At 40.7% G+C, this 18,161-nt stretch overlaps 1 long non-coding RNA gene across 15 annotated transcripts; it reads left to right on the plus strand.

Moving 5' to 3' along the window:
• The first annotated feature begins 6,817 nt into the window (after window positions 1-6,817).
• On the plus strand, window positions 6,818-11,597 carry LOC144998165 (uncharacterized). 15 transcript variants are annotated; one of them, XR_013660173.1, is made up of 14 exons: window positions 6,823-7,463; window positions 7,602-7,696; window positions 7,770-7,830; window positions 7,904-8,039; window positions 8,119-8,190; window positions 8,417-8,490; window positions 8,578-8,655; window positions 8,776-8,830; window positions 8,964-9,088; window positions 9,578-9,705; window positions 9,782-9,971; window positions 10,320-10,552; window positions 10,636-10,771; window positions 11,419-11,597. It is a non-coding gene; the product is annotated as an uncharacterized LOC144998165 (long non-coding RNA). The 15 variants fall into 15 exon arrangements; XR_013660174.1 differs by having other exon boundaries at window positions 8,971-9,088; XR_013660163.1 differs by having other exon boundaries at window positions 6,821-7,463; window positions 8,776-9,088.
• Window positions 11,598-18,161: the final 6,564 nt, after the last annotated feature.

Genomic DNA, 18,161 nt, shown 5'->3' on the forward strand with positions numbered 1-18,161 from the left:
CTACTACTGCTTTCCGCACTAATCTCATCCTTGGTTTGCCCTACCCACTCTCTGTCATCAGCTGCATAAGAAGACCATACTATCTCTCCCTAACTATCTCGCAAATACCATTACATATTACTAAGACCAGATAATTATTCGAATGAGAGGTCTCTCCCTACAACGGTTGGACTCAAACGAGAGCTGTGAAATAAGGCTAAACCTAACCTTCTGAAATTGTTTAGTCCTCGTAATATGTAACTTAGTGTATTCGTTTACTAGTTAGTTAAAGATAGTTAGAATTCCTAAAATCACAAAGCAAGCAACATTCAAGCATTGAGTAAACAAAATCAAGCATATCCTAATCAGGTCATCATGTCACTGAATAATCAGTACTAGCATGTAGTTCAATAAGCTCATATAGTAGGCATACAAGGCATCATTCCTAGATCCTTAGCCCTAATATAGCATCATATAGTAGGCATACAAGGCATACCGGTATGGGTAATTTGGGAGAACTTACTTGAGCTCGGCTGATTGCATGCACCACACCCTTTTCTCTTTTCAAAATCCGTTTTATAAAAATGGTTTTCTTTTGAAAATTTATATACTAAGTCCTCGGTTTGAGTTTAGATACACCTGAGAGTGTCCCCGAATCCCTCAAACCAAGGATCTGATAACAACTTGTAACACTTATAAAATACGGTCCCAAAAATTTCATTTTTAAATCATAAATAAACGATAGTTATTAAAATCATCTTATCAAAACATATGTCATAGTATCTCAAAATATCATAACCGGTATATCCATATCAAAACATATGTAAATCATATCAGAGTAAACATCCCAGGCTAAACACATGGTGTATGTAATGTAGTCATCCTGAACTCTTCCCTTTGCTACCAGAAGTACCTGAAACCAAAACTGAAAACCGTAAGTTAGAAGCTTAGTGAATTTCCCCCAAACTACCACATACCATACACATAAAATGGAACTAAGAGATATGGGCCCCGCCCACACTCAAGGAGATATGAGCCTCACCTCAACTCGGATAACAGGCCAGTCCTATGAAATTCGGGACTCACCCACACTCTGCTAACTAAGAGCTATGGGCCCCACGCACACTCAGCTAATAGTGAGATTCGAGCCCCACCCACACTCAGCTAACTAAGAAACACATACAAATATCATATAGACAACAAGTGTAACCAAATCTACCAATCCATTCCATATCCATACTCAAGTAATGCTAAGATACGGTCCCTGCCCACACTTAGCTGCTAATCAACACACATAACATACACGATCTGCCATTGGTGCCTTCGACCCGTTCAAACCAGGAGGAAACTCACCTTAAATGTTGGATGATAGCAGAAATGTCCTTGCGCGGAATTAGCTCTACTGACTCCCTAAACCAAAACAACTCCTTAGATACCATTTCATACTCATAACCCTTTAGGGTCAACTATAGCCAAAGTCAAGTCTAGGTCAAAGTCAAAGTCAATGCCCCGATTTGACTCAACTCGTTGAGTTTTCCCTTCAACTCACAGAGTTCCCATGAATCATAAAATTGTGAAATCGCAATCCAACTCGTCGAGTTCTTCCCTTTTAACAGTGTCAGGACACTTCGACCCAACTCTTCAAGTACCTTAATGGACTCGTCGAGTTCTTCAGTCTGTTAGCGCTTATTAACGCATTAAGCCCTTATTCTTACGATCTACTCCCTATACTCTAGATATAAACTGGAAATGCCTCTAGAAGGGTAAAGTTTCCAACTTTACCCATTAATACCTTTCCTAAATGGAGTAAGTTCAAACCCTAACCCAAAAAGGCCAAATTCTGAATCCAAACACCACCAAAACTACAAGATCAACAATGAAGTACAGGATCTTGACTCTAGGGACAAAAAGATTACATAATGTCCCAGTTTTCTCTACATGCATGGCCATTAGAAGCTCCAAAAGGCTAAAATGATGGTCAAAAGGTTGCATGGGACTTCCATGGACATAAATTTGGCACCTTTATGCCATAAAAATCCCTTATGGCCCTAGATCTGAAGTGTTCTCCACTTGGGACGTCAAAATCCCAAGAATCATATCATTTCGACCAAAAACAAGCGAGGAACTTTAAAAATGGAGATCTAAATAACTACAAAGCAAGGTTCAAGATTTATAACAACAAAATGTCATGGATGATGCAAGGATTTTGGATGTATAAACTCCTTCTTGTGTCCTCAAGCTTTTCCTTCTTCAAATGGCTTCAAAAAACACACTGAAACACTTGAAATGGCTTACAAACACTCACGATGGCATTAGGCTTTTGAGATTAGGGTTTTGGACAGTGGAGGCTGGAAATGAGGTCAACACCTTGCAGTTAAGGTGTTTAAATAGGGTACAAAGACCGTAAATTAGGGTTTCATATCTGTCAGCCTACTCGTCGAGTTGAGGCCTCTAAACTCATCGAGTAGGTTACTTAAATACGCAGCCCTTATGATCTCTACTCGTAGGGTTTGGGTCTCCCAACTTGTCGATTTGCTCTATAAATTAGAATAAATTATAAGTTAAATACATACAAGAAACCAGGCATTACACTAAAAAGTATTTCTGTAACATCCCAAAAATTCAAGCCAATTCAAAACTTTTTAAAACATATAAACCATAAAGTTATTACACTTTGTTATCAAAATAGTTTAATCATCAGAGTATCCCACAATCGAATCATAAAATGTGAGGAGCGGTATGATCACGCCTTCGCCTACCCACGATCATCAGAAGTACCTAAAACAATAATCAATAAATGTAAGCTCAAAGGCTTAGTGAGTTACCCCTAAAATACCAACGCAATACAAATATAAACATATCATTCAAACATATAAACAACAATACAACATGTATAATGAGCCATCAGTCTGGCTGGACCGACTCCCGGTGCTCAGCCTATCTAGACTGCTCTCCGAGCCTTCAGCACATCTGGAACGCCCTTCTCGGGGCCTTCAGCCTATCCAGACCACTCGTTGGGCCTTCAGCCTGACTAGATTTGCTTGGCCCGGGCCTGCAGTCTACCCGGTCCGCCCTAGGTGTCTTGGCACTACTGCACACAGCAGGACCCACCTCAACCCTTAGTCAAACCAATAAACATGTGCACATAAATATCATACGCTAGCATGCAATAACAGAGAGTTATACATATCTAACCGATCTCTAGCATAGACACCATCCTACAACCAGGATATCAATCAAACAGATTACTAGCATAGCAACTATCCTAAACCGGGAAGTAATCTAACATAACAACCATCCTAAAACTAGATGTAAATTATAAAGGGCCGACCTTGGTGCCGTAGACCTTGTTGATATAGTGAGGAGAACTTACCTAACGATGTCGCACTGAAGTGAGAGGCTCAAACTCACGAATCACCAACACGAACTCCACCACCTAAAATCATCATAAAACCCTTTTCCATAAATTTCCAATTTACCAAAATACCGCTAGAGGTCAACTGGTCAACCCTTGGTCAAGGTCAACAGTCCATGTTGACCCGACTCGTCGAGTGCAGTTCACAGACTCGTCGCGTCCTTCCTGAACTCGAGAAGTCGTGAAATCCTTGGTTGACTCGTTGAGTTTCCCCATAACTCGCCGAGTTCATGCGTATCCAAAGGTTGGGAAAAACCTGGCAGACTCGCCGAGTCATTTGACTGACTCGTCGAGCGTAAGGCAATCTTCATCGGAGTCACCGACTTGTATATATACTCATCGATTTCATGACCATCTTCATATGACTCGCCAAGTCGACCTTGCGACTCGCCGAGTCCTTCAATCCTTCATCCATACAGATTCTTTTTAATCCATGCTAAGGCTCCATATTGTAAATCTGAGCTCCTAGGGCATGATTATCACGTAAAGGTGCAAACTTTACGTGTATACAAGATGATTTTTGGCTCATTACAAGCTTGGGAGAAGGTTCACGACGAGAATGCTCACAAACAAACTAAAGGGCTGATACTTTATGATTTCATGGACCAAGACAAGTCTAGATCTGAAGTTGCAACCTCAAATCAAGACCCAAAACTCGAAAATTGACCCTAAACATGCTAAATGGCCCCAAATCCTATCTATTAATTGATATATATGTAACAAGGTCAAGGTAACGACTTGTTACCTTCAAACTGATGCCACTGATCAGAAAAATCGAATCCACCAGCTCCTCTATGATCTTCTTAAACTCCAAGCCTTCCTCTTGAAACTGCTTCAACACACTTTCCCTCCTTCACACACTCAAAATGGGGGGTTGGATCGGTTAGGGCTGCTTCTGGACGTCAAGGGGTGATAAGGGGGTTGGGGTAAGGACTTAAGGTCCTTTAAATAGGGTGCAAATCCCCGTAATTTCGGGTTTCATTTGCCAGCTCCTAATTGTCTAGTCCCAAATTGGACTGACAAGTAGGTCACTAAAACACACGGACCAACCCGCTGCTACTCGACGAGAAGGGCAACCATCTCGTCGAGTGGACCTTGAAAACAAGAAAATTCTTATATTAATCCAATACCTGAGAATCAGGGCGTTATAATTCTCTCCCACTTGAACTAGACTTCGTCCTCAAAGTCTACCGTGGCAAACAGCTCTAGATAGTGCTCTCGCATCTCTCCCTCTGGCTCGCAAGTCCACTCGGATCCTCTCTGATGCTCTTATTGTACCTTTAGCAAAGGTATCTCCTTGTTCCATAGAATCTTCCTCTTCCTTTCACGAATGGCCATGGGCGTCTCCACATAGTTCAGGCACTCATCAACATGTATGTCATCGAAAGATACTACTGCCTCCTAATCTATAATGAATTTTCGCAATTGCAAAATGTGGAAAGTGTTGTGGATCTGACTAAGCTCCTACGGTAGCTCTAGCCTGTAAGCCACCTTTTCCAACTATGGCAATGACCCATAACGACATGATGTAACGGGGACCCAATTTCCCCCTCTTCCTGAAGCGGATCATGCCCTTCCAGAGTGGGACTTTCAGGAGTACCCTATCACCCACCTGAAACTCCAACTCAGATCGGCATCTATCTACGTAACTCTTTTGTCGACTCTAGACGATCTGCAGATGCTGCCTAATCTGCTGAATCTTCTCGGTAGTCTGCAGGACTACCTTTGTTTATCCCATTACCCTGTGTCCGACCTCACCCCCAACAAACTGGGGTGCGACATCTTCGGCCATATAACAGCTTGAAAGGTGGGGCGCCAATGTTGGAATGATAGTTGTTGTTGTAGGCAAACTCTGCAAGCGGTAGGTAGGAATCCCAACTCCCATTGAAATCAATGACACATGCCCTCAACATATCCTCGAGGGTCTGAATGGTATGCTCACTCTGACCGTCTGTCTGCGGATGGAACGTTGTGCTAAAGTGCAACCGCGTGCCCAACTCCTCGTGGAACTTTTGCCAGAAATGGGAGGTAAACCTTTATATCCCCATCGGAGAAAATGGAGACCTGGACCCCATATTCTCGCGGACGTACACGTCGGCAAACTTCCCGGCCGATGAACTCTCCCGTATGGCCAAGAAATGGGCACTCTTGGTTAATCGATCCACGATAACCAAAATAGCATCAAATCCCAATGCCGTTCTCTGAAACTTGGTAATAAAATCCATCGTGATCTGTTCCCATTTCCACATGGGAATCTCCAGTGGCTGCAGCTTGCCGTGAGGCCTATGATGCTCGACCTTGACCATCCTACAGGTCAAGCACCTCTCAATGTACCAAGTGATTTCTCGCTTCATGCACGGACACCAGTAGCTCAAACTCCAATTCTCTTGCTGCATGCCCTCGACCTGAGCATCTCTGATCGAACTCACAAGCGGGGAATCCACTGCTATCCTTGTACATATCACTGGGGTGGAAGTTCCAGCTGACTTGCGGCTCAGAGCGTCCGTCACCACATTCACTTTACCAGGGTGGTAAAGGACCTCGCAATCGTAGTCCTTGACTACATCTAGCCACCTGCGTTGCCTCATGTTCAAGTTCGGCTGATCCATGATATGTCTGAAGCTCTTGTGATCCATGTAAAGGGTACAACAGACCCCATAAATGTAATGTATCCATATCTTGAGAGCGAACACCACCACCCCCAGCTCTAAATCATGTGTAAGGTATCTCATCTCATGCGGCTTTAACTACCATGATGCATAAGCTATCACCCGTCCCTTCTGCATGAGGACCGCCCCTAAACCTATGATGGATGCATCACAGAACACCACAAAATCCTCAACTCCTTCCGGGAGTGTCAAAATTGGAACCTCACACAACCGCTGATGGAGGGTCTCAAACACCCTCTGCTGCTCAAGGCCCCACCAAAAATCCACCCCCTTCCTCGTCAGACGAGTGAGGGGTACCGCATTCTTGGAGAAATCCTGAATGAATCTCTGGTAGTACCTTGCCAATCCCAAAAAACTCCTGATCTCTGACGGAGATTTCGGAACCTCCCACTGCATGACTGCCTCGATTTTGGCCGAGTCAACCAAAATCCCATCCTGTTTAATGAGGTGCCCGAGGAACTGGACCTCTCGTAACCAAAACTTGCACTTCGACACTACAAGAAAAAGACCCTTTTACGACGCGCAAAACACGATGCTCTTTGATTTATGTTATGCATTAGAGAACGACATCAAGAAAGTGTCATCTATTCAAAAAAATTAAGGATTTAGGTTGCGCATTACTGAGTGCCCTTAAATTATTGTCTCCTGTAAAAATATTAAAAACACGGAAGGCACTTATGCGTCGTCTGTGAATGTCATTTTATATATTTTTTTAAAGAAACACGTGTCTCCGAGGGAAAATGAAATCCCCAAATTTGGGAAAAAATGAAATCCCCAAATTTTTTAAACCCCCACCTTCTTCTCCCTCGTCTCCACCCCTCATCCACATCCATTACCACCAATCCTCATTTCCTCTTCTAGCCTCAAACTACGGAGATGCACCTTCCTTCTCGAAGAATGATTCATTTACCACCATCGTCCGATTATATGAGCCCAAGGAATTGACGGAGATGAAGAAAATTATGGATCAATTGCTTCACATCATGTTTAAGGTTAAGGGTTTGAGATTTCTTCCAAATCGACCCTCACACTAAATGGTTCGATCTCCTCTCTTTTTACCTTGTTCCCTCTACTGATGCCTCCACCTTCTACCATCGGGGTTGATCTTTGAATTAGCAACAAGAAGCCCTAGGGCCTCCACCTTCACCCACCTCCAGTGCCTCCAACAAGAAGCCCTAGGTCCCCCGCCTTCAACCACTTTCTCACAGTCGATCGTAAATCGGTTTTCAGGTTCTTCCAAGATTCAACCAATATGTAGGTGCAGGTAGGTTCCGATTTCGTATCAAAAGACTTCACTTTCAGGCGGAACAAAAACCTAGGGCTCAATTCGATTAATCAGTAGCAAAAGTTAGACGTAAGCTCAAAAATTAGCATGGTAAGAGTCTCGAAATCCACTTCGGGTAAGTTATTCAACATGGATTGTCTATCTCCTGCTTCTTCACTCAAATTAATAGCAGCCGACAAAAGAACTTTGAGAATGATATTTGGTGCTTTCTTGATTTTCACCCAAATTGTGATTTCTTCTTATGATATGATAGGTTCGTTCATTAAGTTGCTACCTTTACACCAAAGAGGGTGGAGCAAGAGAGAGAGTTTATGGTGTGCAATTAAAGTTGCTCGTTTTTTTCTTGCAGTTAGTCTCTCTCTCTCTCTCTCTCTCTCTCTCCCTCTCTCTAATTTACACATATAATGATCCAATCTCACAGTTTCAGGCATTGATGTACCTCAAACGTGAAACTTGGTCTAAAGGCTATGGCTGGAATCAGAGTAGGTTTTTTCTCACTACATAAATAAATGCTTGTGTATGAATTACAATTACAATCACAAATCTATTTTTCAGAGAAGAAGTGTATGAACAATTCAAAGAGGTTAAATGGATGGAATGGTGTGAAGATTTCTTGACTCAAGAGAAAAAGACACTCAAGCGCGTTCATCGCCTTCAAACCACCAGTGCATATCAGCTACACTTTATTTATGTAGGATTGTAAGCTATTGAACTATAAAACTCATATATGTCTCTTAATTACTGACTATGATACATATTGACAATTACAGAGGTATTGACTATGCTGTTGCTAACAATGAAATCTCTAGAAGAGATCCAGATCTTCCCTTATGATAAAACAGGTTACCTTTTTTTTTTCTTCCACTATCGTGGGAGCAAACTGACTGAATTTCTTTGCGATTTGTTTGTTGGAAACTCAAGGACTGTTATGATATCTTGCACTTCACCAAATGTTGGTTATTGTGAACACACTCTCAATACCTTGCTTCTAACTTTTTTTTGAACTTTTAATGCAATTTTTACTTGCTTCTAACTTTATCTTTAACCTTTAATATGTGTTTTATACAGAAGCTACATAATCTGGGAGGAGGGTTATGTCTTTAGCTTTTGATGTTATATCTCGACTTCTAGAAACTAGCCTAGTGAGTTTTTATTTAGTGCATCAGCCAATTAATATTTGTTTTCATTTTATTCCTTCTTACAAATGAATTATAATTATCTGGAAACAGGGATGGAGACTTGTTTCACCACACTTTTCATCTTTGCTGGAGTCTGTAATTTTTCCAGCAATAGTAATGAATGAAAAGGTTTGATAGTTATTGCTTCAATGTTGTTGTTTGTTGCTATTATAACTACTTACTCCCTTGGATTTTACTCTGACCATTTTACCCGTTTACTTTTTTTTTAATTATGTTAATCATTCACAGAAAACCCTTATTTCCATGTGATTATGTTTTTCAAGTTCATGTTCAATAAAATAAGGTACCTCAAAATTCTGCAGAGTTTTAGCCTAGAGTTATGAGGTTTAAGTTTAAAAACTAGGCAATAAACTTTTATTTTGGTAATTAATGACAAATTGAAAAATGTCTTAACAAAAAAATGATTTTTTGATAAGATTTCAGTCTAAAGAAGAGATTCTTACCAATAATTCAGACCAGAAACCACACCGAGGCTCTCCAAGAAGAGATGAATGCCTGGGAGATGGAGAAGACTTGGTTTTCTCTTGTTAACCCCTTTTAAGTATGTTTAAGTATGCAGCTTTTAATTCAGTGGTACTTATGTCTATTAACATGTTTCTTTTTCCATTTTCTTTGATTTCTAGCTTTTTGCCTTCTATTTAAGAACTCGTTCCTTCCTTTCCACCCCTATACTTTTGCTAGATCTTTAATGCTGCAATGTTCATATGCAAATAGTCTTTATAATCATGTGTTTTCTTGGCCTTCTATAAAGCAGTAGTAGTAGAAGAAGAAATAATCAACAACAAGTTCTTAATTTTCTACCTTATTTGCTTGAAAACACACACTCATAAAAAAATTCTTCTTCCATCAGGTTATTTGTTACCCTTTTAGATTCTATTGCCATCATTGCTACCAATGTTGTCCAATCCATTCCCTAATTTTCTGCTGGCTTAAAGGGCGTCACTAGATCACCACCATTCTTCATGTTTTATAATTTTATAAAGAAAATAATGTATTTTATTTATTAATTGTGAGTTTTATCTTTGTGTAGGAGCATGCCTTGATGTTGTAGCAAAAAGTCTCAACTTAAAGCTTTTGAAGTTTCAACTGGATGGATATTCTTTGGTAACTTGATGGATGTTGGACTATTTTTTTGTGGTGAAGAAAGTTTCAGAACAGGTAAATAAATTAATATATATATTTTTTCAAGAATCTTTCACTACATTTCTAATTATTTTGTTTTTATTTGTTATAGGATCGAACCATATATGTGATAAGCAACTTACTTAAAGCACATGTATTCAAGGGGTCCCACAATGTGGTCAACCCTACAACCGTGAAGTCGTGGAAAATACTAACTATTCAAGATTTGCTTTGTTTAAAATGCAAGTAAAGAGAAGACTTGATGACAATTAGGAAAACATAATCAAATAGATGATGACAAGGTTAGTCCATTTATTTTGGTTTCCCCTGTTTTATTTACTTGTTTGTTTCAAAATTTATTTTTTTAAGATAAGAGTTGTAGTGTCTTTATATAATTATTAGCTAAACTTGTTAAGAATATGAAATAAAAACTTTTTAAAAGCAATTACAGCTAAAAGTTTTAACTAAATTAATTGTCACGAATGATGATGTAGAGCTGGTGGGGTTTACAAACTTCTTTAGACTGAAATCAAAACCATTCCAATAAAAAATGTGGCTTAATTCTGTATTCAGATAAGACATCCATTTGTGTTGCAATAAGCGACTTTTTTGCCCTTTGGAACATTTCTTGTTACGTTTTGTAAATGTAGGCACTAGAAGTTGTGGAGGCAAAATATTTGAAGGCATTTGATCTTGCCTCCAAACCTGAAGGAAGTGGGACCCCAACAAAAGACTTGATTTGAAGGTGAATAATATATTGTTTTACATAAATGGCAGTCACAAAAAACAGAAGAATTGCTTCTTGACTTGAAGTTGAAATCAATAGTGAGCAACCTGCAGCCCTACAATCGCTCCAAATGAAACTACTAGTGCAACCGCTTGTGTAAGTCTCATCTCATACCAAGTTTATTTTTAGGGGCATTTGTGTCTTTTCTGCATAGACTAATCTAAATGGAAAATATGTAGAAACCAGGGATGTAAGTTTGACCCGTAAGGACCTGACCCAAACATGGCAATATTCCCCGACTTGACGTGTAATCAGGCGGGGACCAGTTCTATTTTTCAAATCCGAAGCGGGTATGGGTCGGTGACGGACTGACAGGTATGACAATATCCGCCCCGTTTAATACCCGATTTTATATATATATATATATATATATATATATATATATATATATATATATATATATATATATATTAAAAATTTATGAGGATATTTTATTTTTATTAGTGTTGCAATTAAAACCTAAGAAGATGATCAGTACAATATTAGTCTAATGAAATTTTTTTTTAATAGTTTGCTGCTCCAGCTGGTATTTATTTCATAGCCTGTATATGATAGTTTACCAAGTTCATGCTTAATAGTCTTTTAGATAATTTAGATATTTTGAGTTATGTATGTTCATGGAGAAATTTTATCATTAGGAAACCTCATATGTTTAAAATATAATATCTAATTGATGATCCTAAGCTCAATGCATTCAAGATAATCGTTATATATAATTTAGTGATAGTCATTTTTAATATATCTTCAAGTTATGCTTCTTAAATTAAGAATACAAAAAAGAACAAGCTATTTCTCGTACACCTCATCTCTTTTTTTTCCAACACTTATTTAAGTTAAAAGATGTGCATATTGAAAAATGAACATGAGAGTATTTGTGTTTTCCTTTGAAAATTAATGCAAGACTTGATAAAGAGGTTAAGTGGAGAAGCAAATATTGATCTTCTAATGTTGTTCTTTTACAGGTGCTTGGAATTAGACCTAAAGTTGGTTGCTGATATAGGAATAGTGGGGTCTCCAAATGCAGGAAAAAACATGTTTTTAAGTGTTATTAGTGTTGACATGTAATGTTGTTTGACATTTAATGTTAGGTAACTTGTTTGACATGTGATATTTTTTTGAAATGAATTATCTTTCTTATGTATGGTATTTTATTTTGTATTATGATAATTTCAGTATGTTGTTTAATTTGAAAATTAGTAATTTTATCAAAAATATATTTTTAAAACATTTAAGATTATGACATGCAAATACGTGTCATCTTCATCTATGACAGGGGATTTCTTGATACGCATTACGTGTCATTAACATGCGTGTCGTAAGTTTACGACACACGAATATGTGTCGTCTTCCTTTATGACAGGGCTTTCCTTGATACACATTGCACGTCGTAAACGCGCATCGTAAATGCGTGTCGTCTCTCTTTATGACAGGGCCTTCCTTGACGCGCCTTTGGGCATCGTCTGAACCTTTTACGACGCGCAATGAGCGTCGTAAAAGACTGTTTTTCTAGTAGTGCGAGAACTTGGCATATAGCCGATCACGTCTCAGAACTCCCAAAAACTCCTTGAGATGCTCCTCGTGTTGCTCTCGAGTCTTGGAATACACCAAGATATCATCTATAAACACGATGACCGAGCGATCTAGCAACATTATGCAAACCCTATCCATCATCTCCATAAATACTGATAGTGCGTTGGTGAGCCCAAACAGCATGACCACGAACTCGTAATGACCATAACAAGTCCAAAACATGGTCTTCTCCACATCCTCCTCTCTGACCCGGACCTGATGATATCCCGACCTCAAATCTATCTTGGAGAACCAAGATGCTCCCTGCAATTGATCAAAGAGATCATCTATCCTCGAGAGAGGATAATGGTTCTTCACCATCAACTTGTTCAGCTCCTTATAATCATTTGGTGCAAGCCATCCTTCTTCTTGAAAAAAGAGGATCGGTGCTCCCCATGGAGAACTGCTTTCCCATCAGCTCCTGAAGCTATGATGACAACTCCTGCATCTCTGGTGGTGCCAACCGGTACGGCACCTTGGTGATAGGGGACGCACCTGGCACTAGGTTGATCCTGAACTCGACCTACGTCTCCAGAGGCACTCCAGGTAACTCCTCCGAAAACACATCAGCAAACTCTCTGACTAACAGAACCTCTGAAATTGAAACCTGTTCCCTAACCTGCTTATCTACCACGTATGCTAGGTAACCCGCACACTCGTGCTGTATGTACCACCGAGCCTTGGCAGCTGAACAAAACCCTGATCCCAACCTGGTGCCCTCACCATAAACGATCAATTTTCCCCCACTTGGGGTTCGAACCACAACTCGCTGCCCCTCGCAATCTATCATGGGACCAAACTGACTAAGCCAATCTATCCCTACGATTACGCACACCTCCCTCATGGGAATCAGTATCAAATCTATCAGAAAGGACACCCCGCAGATATCCAACTCGCATCCTCGATAAATCGAAGAAGCAGAAACTCCGTATTTGTTGGCGATGGAGACTCGCAATGGACATTCTAACTCACCCACCGGTACACCAAACTCCCTACTAAAGGTCTAAGATACGAAAGACCGACTCGCTCCCGAGTCAAATAAAACCAACGCAGGCAAGGAGTTCACTAAAAACGTACCTAATCACAGGTACACGGATAAGCATAAAACAAACATAATAAATGAGATAAAGGATAGAAACATACCAGCAACCACATCCAGTGCTGCTCTAGCCTTCTCCATTATCAGCTAGAAGGCATGCCCCTTGGCCCTCGGGGGCACTGCTCGATCCTGACTCCTCTCAGTGATTCTCAATGTAGCTGGTGTTGGAGCCTGCCCCAGCCTGACTGTGAGTTGTGGACATTTGGTCTTCACGTGACCAACCTAGTGAAGTGGTAGCAGATCCTCATATCCTGAACCGGGGCTGCCTGACGACAATCCTTTGCAAAATTCCCCTCCTATCCGCATTTTCAGCATCCGCTACCCAATCTACAAGAACCCGAGTGCCCCTTTCCGCACTTGCCACAAGTGTGGCCTTACTGTCCCCTTAACCTGGAATTAGCGGTCTTAGACCGCTTTGGCGCCGGCTGCGACCGTGTCGGGGCCCGACCCTGCTCTCTCAGCTGTAACTCAATCTCAAGCTCCTGGAAACCTCCTATAACTACAGAAGCATATCACAATGTTGGTCGCCACAAACTGACGAATATCCATCATGAGCATGCTCAGATAACAAGTCATCTGAGCTTGCTCAGAAGCAAACTTTGGGCAGAACATCGCCCTCTTAGTGAACATACGTGTGATCTCCGTCACCATCTCCTGATCCTGTCTCAACTCCAAAAACTCCTGAGCTAACCGTTCCCGCTCGAGTCGAGGAATGTAGTGAGCGCGAACATATCCCTGAACTGCTCCCAAGTAACAGCAGCTCTCTGCTTGTCCAAATATGATGCAGTCATCAACCTCCACCAGTCCTTTGCCCCAGACCTCAGCAAGTTCAGGGCACATCTGACCTTCTAGCCAGTAGGACACAAGCATGTGAAGAAGCATCCCTCCACGTCAGACAACCACCTCATGGCTTTGATGGGGTCCTGAGTTCGATCAAAAGTAGGGGCTTCGTGTTGTCGAACTCTCGATACTGAAAAGCCCGACCGGCTCCTAAATTTGCCGTCGATACAGCTGTTGTGGCTGCTGCGATAGCCGCCTCAGTGAGGGATGCATAGAAATCATCAAAATACTCCACCATAGCAGTCTTAATAGACCCGAACATCTCCGGTAATTCAGCCCAGAACAAAGCAGCAACCTCAGCGTGCATGATCTCTTGGATCATGTCATCCATCTCATCTGTCCTCATCTAGCCGATAGTGTCGGGCGCTGATGGCGCCCCCTATCCGCCCTCTCCCTTTGCTGATCCTGATCCCGACCCGGATCAAGTCACAAAGCGCCTGGTCAACACCATTCTGAAACATAACACAAAGTATCAGATAATCCACACAAAGAACTAGGAACCAACTACCAACTAAACTCTAGGGGTTGTGACTTCCTTGCTACGTGTATGGGTCTTTTGCTTTCAGTAGTACGGGCCCATACTACCTTCCACACCTACCCATATTTATCTCAAGTATCATATCTGTCACACCCCGAAACCCAAGGCGAAAACGTTTTCGGGGGCGGACTCCACGTTGAGTATCAAATCCAATGCACATAGTAAGCAAAGTAAACAACCATTAAATTACATATGAAAATTTACATTTGTTCAAAAGTAAAGTTGTACAAGTGTTATACATATGTATATATGAGCAAAAGTTTAGACGTGTCTTCAACACACTCCGTCTTCGTCAAAAGGATCATCGGGTACCTGTCTAATGCGGACCTGAGAATACAAGCATTTTAAAAAATCAGCATAAAACTGGTGAGTTCATAAGTGGTTTTTGTTTTATGAAAATGTACAAGTTTCCTTTCGGTTTCTGAAAAAGTCACAAACCCAAGAAAATCCCATATTTTATTATATGTAAAGTTTAGTTATCTATTTTGTTACACGATTCTGGTTATGTATAATTGTTATCCCAGGAAAATCCCATATTTTCCTAAAAGTTGATTACCGATCCAAAATATAGTGTAAAAGATGTATACTGAAAACCTGGTTATCCTTGTAAAGTGTATGTTAGTTTACCAATCCGAAATGTAATGTAAAAGATGTATACTGAAATGTATTAGTTTTAACACATATATAAAACTAATAACTACAAAGTAAACTAGTTACTGAATACATTATTACTAAATAGTAAATCTCTGTTATCCAAATTGCGAGTTCCATAACCATAAAATAGACTAGATATGGCATAGTAGTCCATCACACTTTATGACTTTCGTCACCCTTGAACCTTTCGGTTCGGCTGTAGCTAGCAGCCAGGTGTGGGGTAGTCAGCCCTGTATAGATCTATACACTCAAGTCATGCTCCCTATCTAAGAGATTCTTGTTATAGTGGCGGTCCTCCACTCACTTATCTCTGTGGAGTGTTCACCAAGGACGTTTCTCCAATTTATAGGAATAACAAATTTACTAGTAATAATACACAATGATCCTATTACAAATGACGATCCTCCACTCGCGTATCTCTGTGGAGTGTTACCGAGGAGAAAACAATGTACTAAGTTTCATGTTCAAAGTTCAAATGTTATGCTTTTAACTATTATAAAGTGGAAACCATTTGTGAAAAATATAAAGTACAACATTTTATAATGTTTTTCACAAATAATATGATAGTATGTTTTGCATGTTCAAACGGTTATCTGTTATGATTTTCAGTGTTAAAAGCATATGTAAAATGAAACACAACGCATATAAAACAAGTTTTGAGTACAAGTATTCCTTGTACTTTGCTTGTATTCCCCCCCCCCTCTCCCTAAAAACAGTGAAAAGCATTGAAAAAGGGTAGGGTACGAACTCACCAGACGAGAAATCGTGACAGTTTGGATGCTAAGTATCGGTTCGAGGCTTGATAACGAGCGAGGTTCCTATGAAATATGAAATGATATACAAATGTATCTAATTAGACTTTTAATCACTAATTAGATATGATTATACACTCCAATACGAGAAAACACTTTAAATCAAGTGTTTGGAGTGACCCGGGTGACATTTACGGACGTATAGGACTTTGGATAATATGTTTACTCTTCAAGAGTAAACTCCTCATGGAGTTTTTGGCCCCTAGACCAACTCCACATGAGTTCACGGCCGTGAACTCATGGATGAGGGTTTTATGATGCTAAATGGTCAAATAACATTTAGGGAAGGTTGTTATGATTTAATCTAAGGCATAGGAATGAGTTAAACCACCAAAGGTATCATCAAAGGGAGTTTACGGCTGTGAACTAGGAGATTACGGTTGTAAGCTCCTATACACTCCTTCTTTTAATGATTTGATGGCCCTAGATTAATCATATGTGATTTAAACCAATTTTGCAAACCTTAGAATGAATTTAGGGCATCATTTGACTTGTGTATGTGAGTTTACGGCCCAGGAACCCATTCTTGGGGGGTTTACGACTGTGAAATCCTAAAGGGAGGGTTTTCATCATGTTTAAGGCCCCTAAATCGATTGTCGTTAGTTCTAGACTTTAATCCAAAGCTATTGGTGTGTTTAAGTGGCATTTAAACACTTGAAATTGAGTTTACTACCCATGGTAATGAGTTTACGGCCCAAGCATGTTCTTGGGCAGTAAACTCATGTTTACTCCCCACAAGTTAATTTTAAGGTGTTCTAAGTCCGTTCCATTAAGTCATTTAGCCATCTAATCTCCAAAGATGATTTGGGAGGGTTTTTAGGCTCAAAAACCCCTTTTATGTGTGTTTACGGCCCAATCATGTTCCAAGGTTGTAAACACATGAAAATGGACCTTTTTCAAAGATTAAGCACGAATTTGAAGGCCAAGGATGCTAGTTTATGAGTTAGGGAAGTTACCTTGATGAATTAGAGCCTTAATTTGATGATTTTGGACCTTAAGTTTGGATTGAGGAGAGAGGTTAGAGAGAGAGTAGTGAGAGAGAGAAAAAGCTTCAAATTGAAGTCCTTTTGGGCTTTAAATAGGATTCAAGTTTGGGACACGGTGGAATTCTACCCGATACCAATGTTAGACGTGGCTTTTGGTCGCTCCCGATTAAGTTGTCGTAACCCGATACGGTCGATTCTAAAATTTTTCCGATTACTAATATGGAGTTTTAATTTGAGTTCTAAACACGTTTGGACACCCATTAAGTCATAATAGTAAACTCAAATTAAATGACTTAATTTAAAAACGAAACGGAAACAAATTTGGAACAACGAGTTAATTAACGGGACGGGTTACAACACGAAGAGAATTTCAGGTTGTCACATTATCCCCCCGTTTGAGGGAATTTCGTCCCGAAATTCAAGATTAAGATACAAATCATGGATCTGGAAATAGATGTGGATACTTCTGTTTCATCGAGTCTTCACGCTCCCAAGTGAATTCTGCTCCCCGCTTGGCATTCCAGCGAACCTTCACTATCGGGATGCGGCTTTGTTTCGTACGTTTGATCTCTCGATCCATGATTTCGATCGGTTCCTCCACAAAGTTTAGGTTTTCGTTCATTTCGATCTCGTCCAAAGGGATCACAAGGGTTTCATCGGATAAACACTTTTTAAGGTTCGAGACGTGAAAGACGGGGTGGATGTTGCTAAGCTCATGAGGTAATCGAAGTTTATAGGCTACCGGACCGATCCTAGAGAGGATCTCGAAGGGTCCAATCCCTGCTAAATTGCCCAGACTTGCCGCACTTGTAGCATCCTGATGATCCTAACCTACACGCCCCCTCGTGCGTCTTGCCGCATTTCCTGCAGCGGCCCCGTCCCTGTTGGCCTTTCGGCCCCACATCTAATCCCTTGGGCTTTTTCCCCGAAGCCCCTCCTGGCTGTCCCTCCTCCGCCTTCCGTTTCCGGATGTGCTCCAAATCTATCTCCATTTCCCTCGCCCTGGCAATCATGGAGTCCAAGGTGGGGTAAGCTGAAAAACTAACATGCTCCCGGATATCAACCCGGAGCATGTCATGATAGCGGGTCCTCCTCATGTCCTCATCGCCCGCATATTGGGGCACCAACAGTGCCCTCTCTCGGAAATTGGCGATGATCTCCGCCACAGTCTCCGTCGTCTGTCTCATGTCCAAAAACTCCCTGGCCA

This window comes from Lactuca saligna, chromosome 5 (assembly GCF_052625555.1).
Source record: "Lactuca saligna cultivar CGN05327 chromosome 5, ASM5262555v1, whole genome shotgun sequence".
Taxonomy (NCBI): Eukaryota; Viridiplantae; Streptophyta; class Magnoliopsida; order Asterales; family Asteraceae; genus Lactuca; species Lactuca saligna.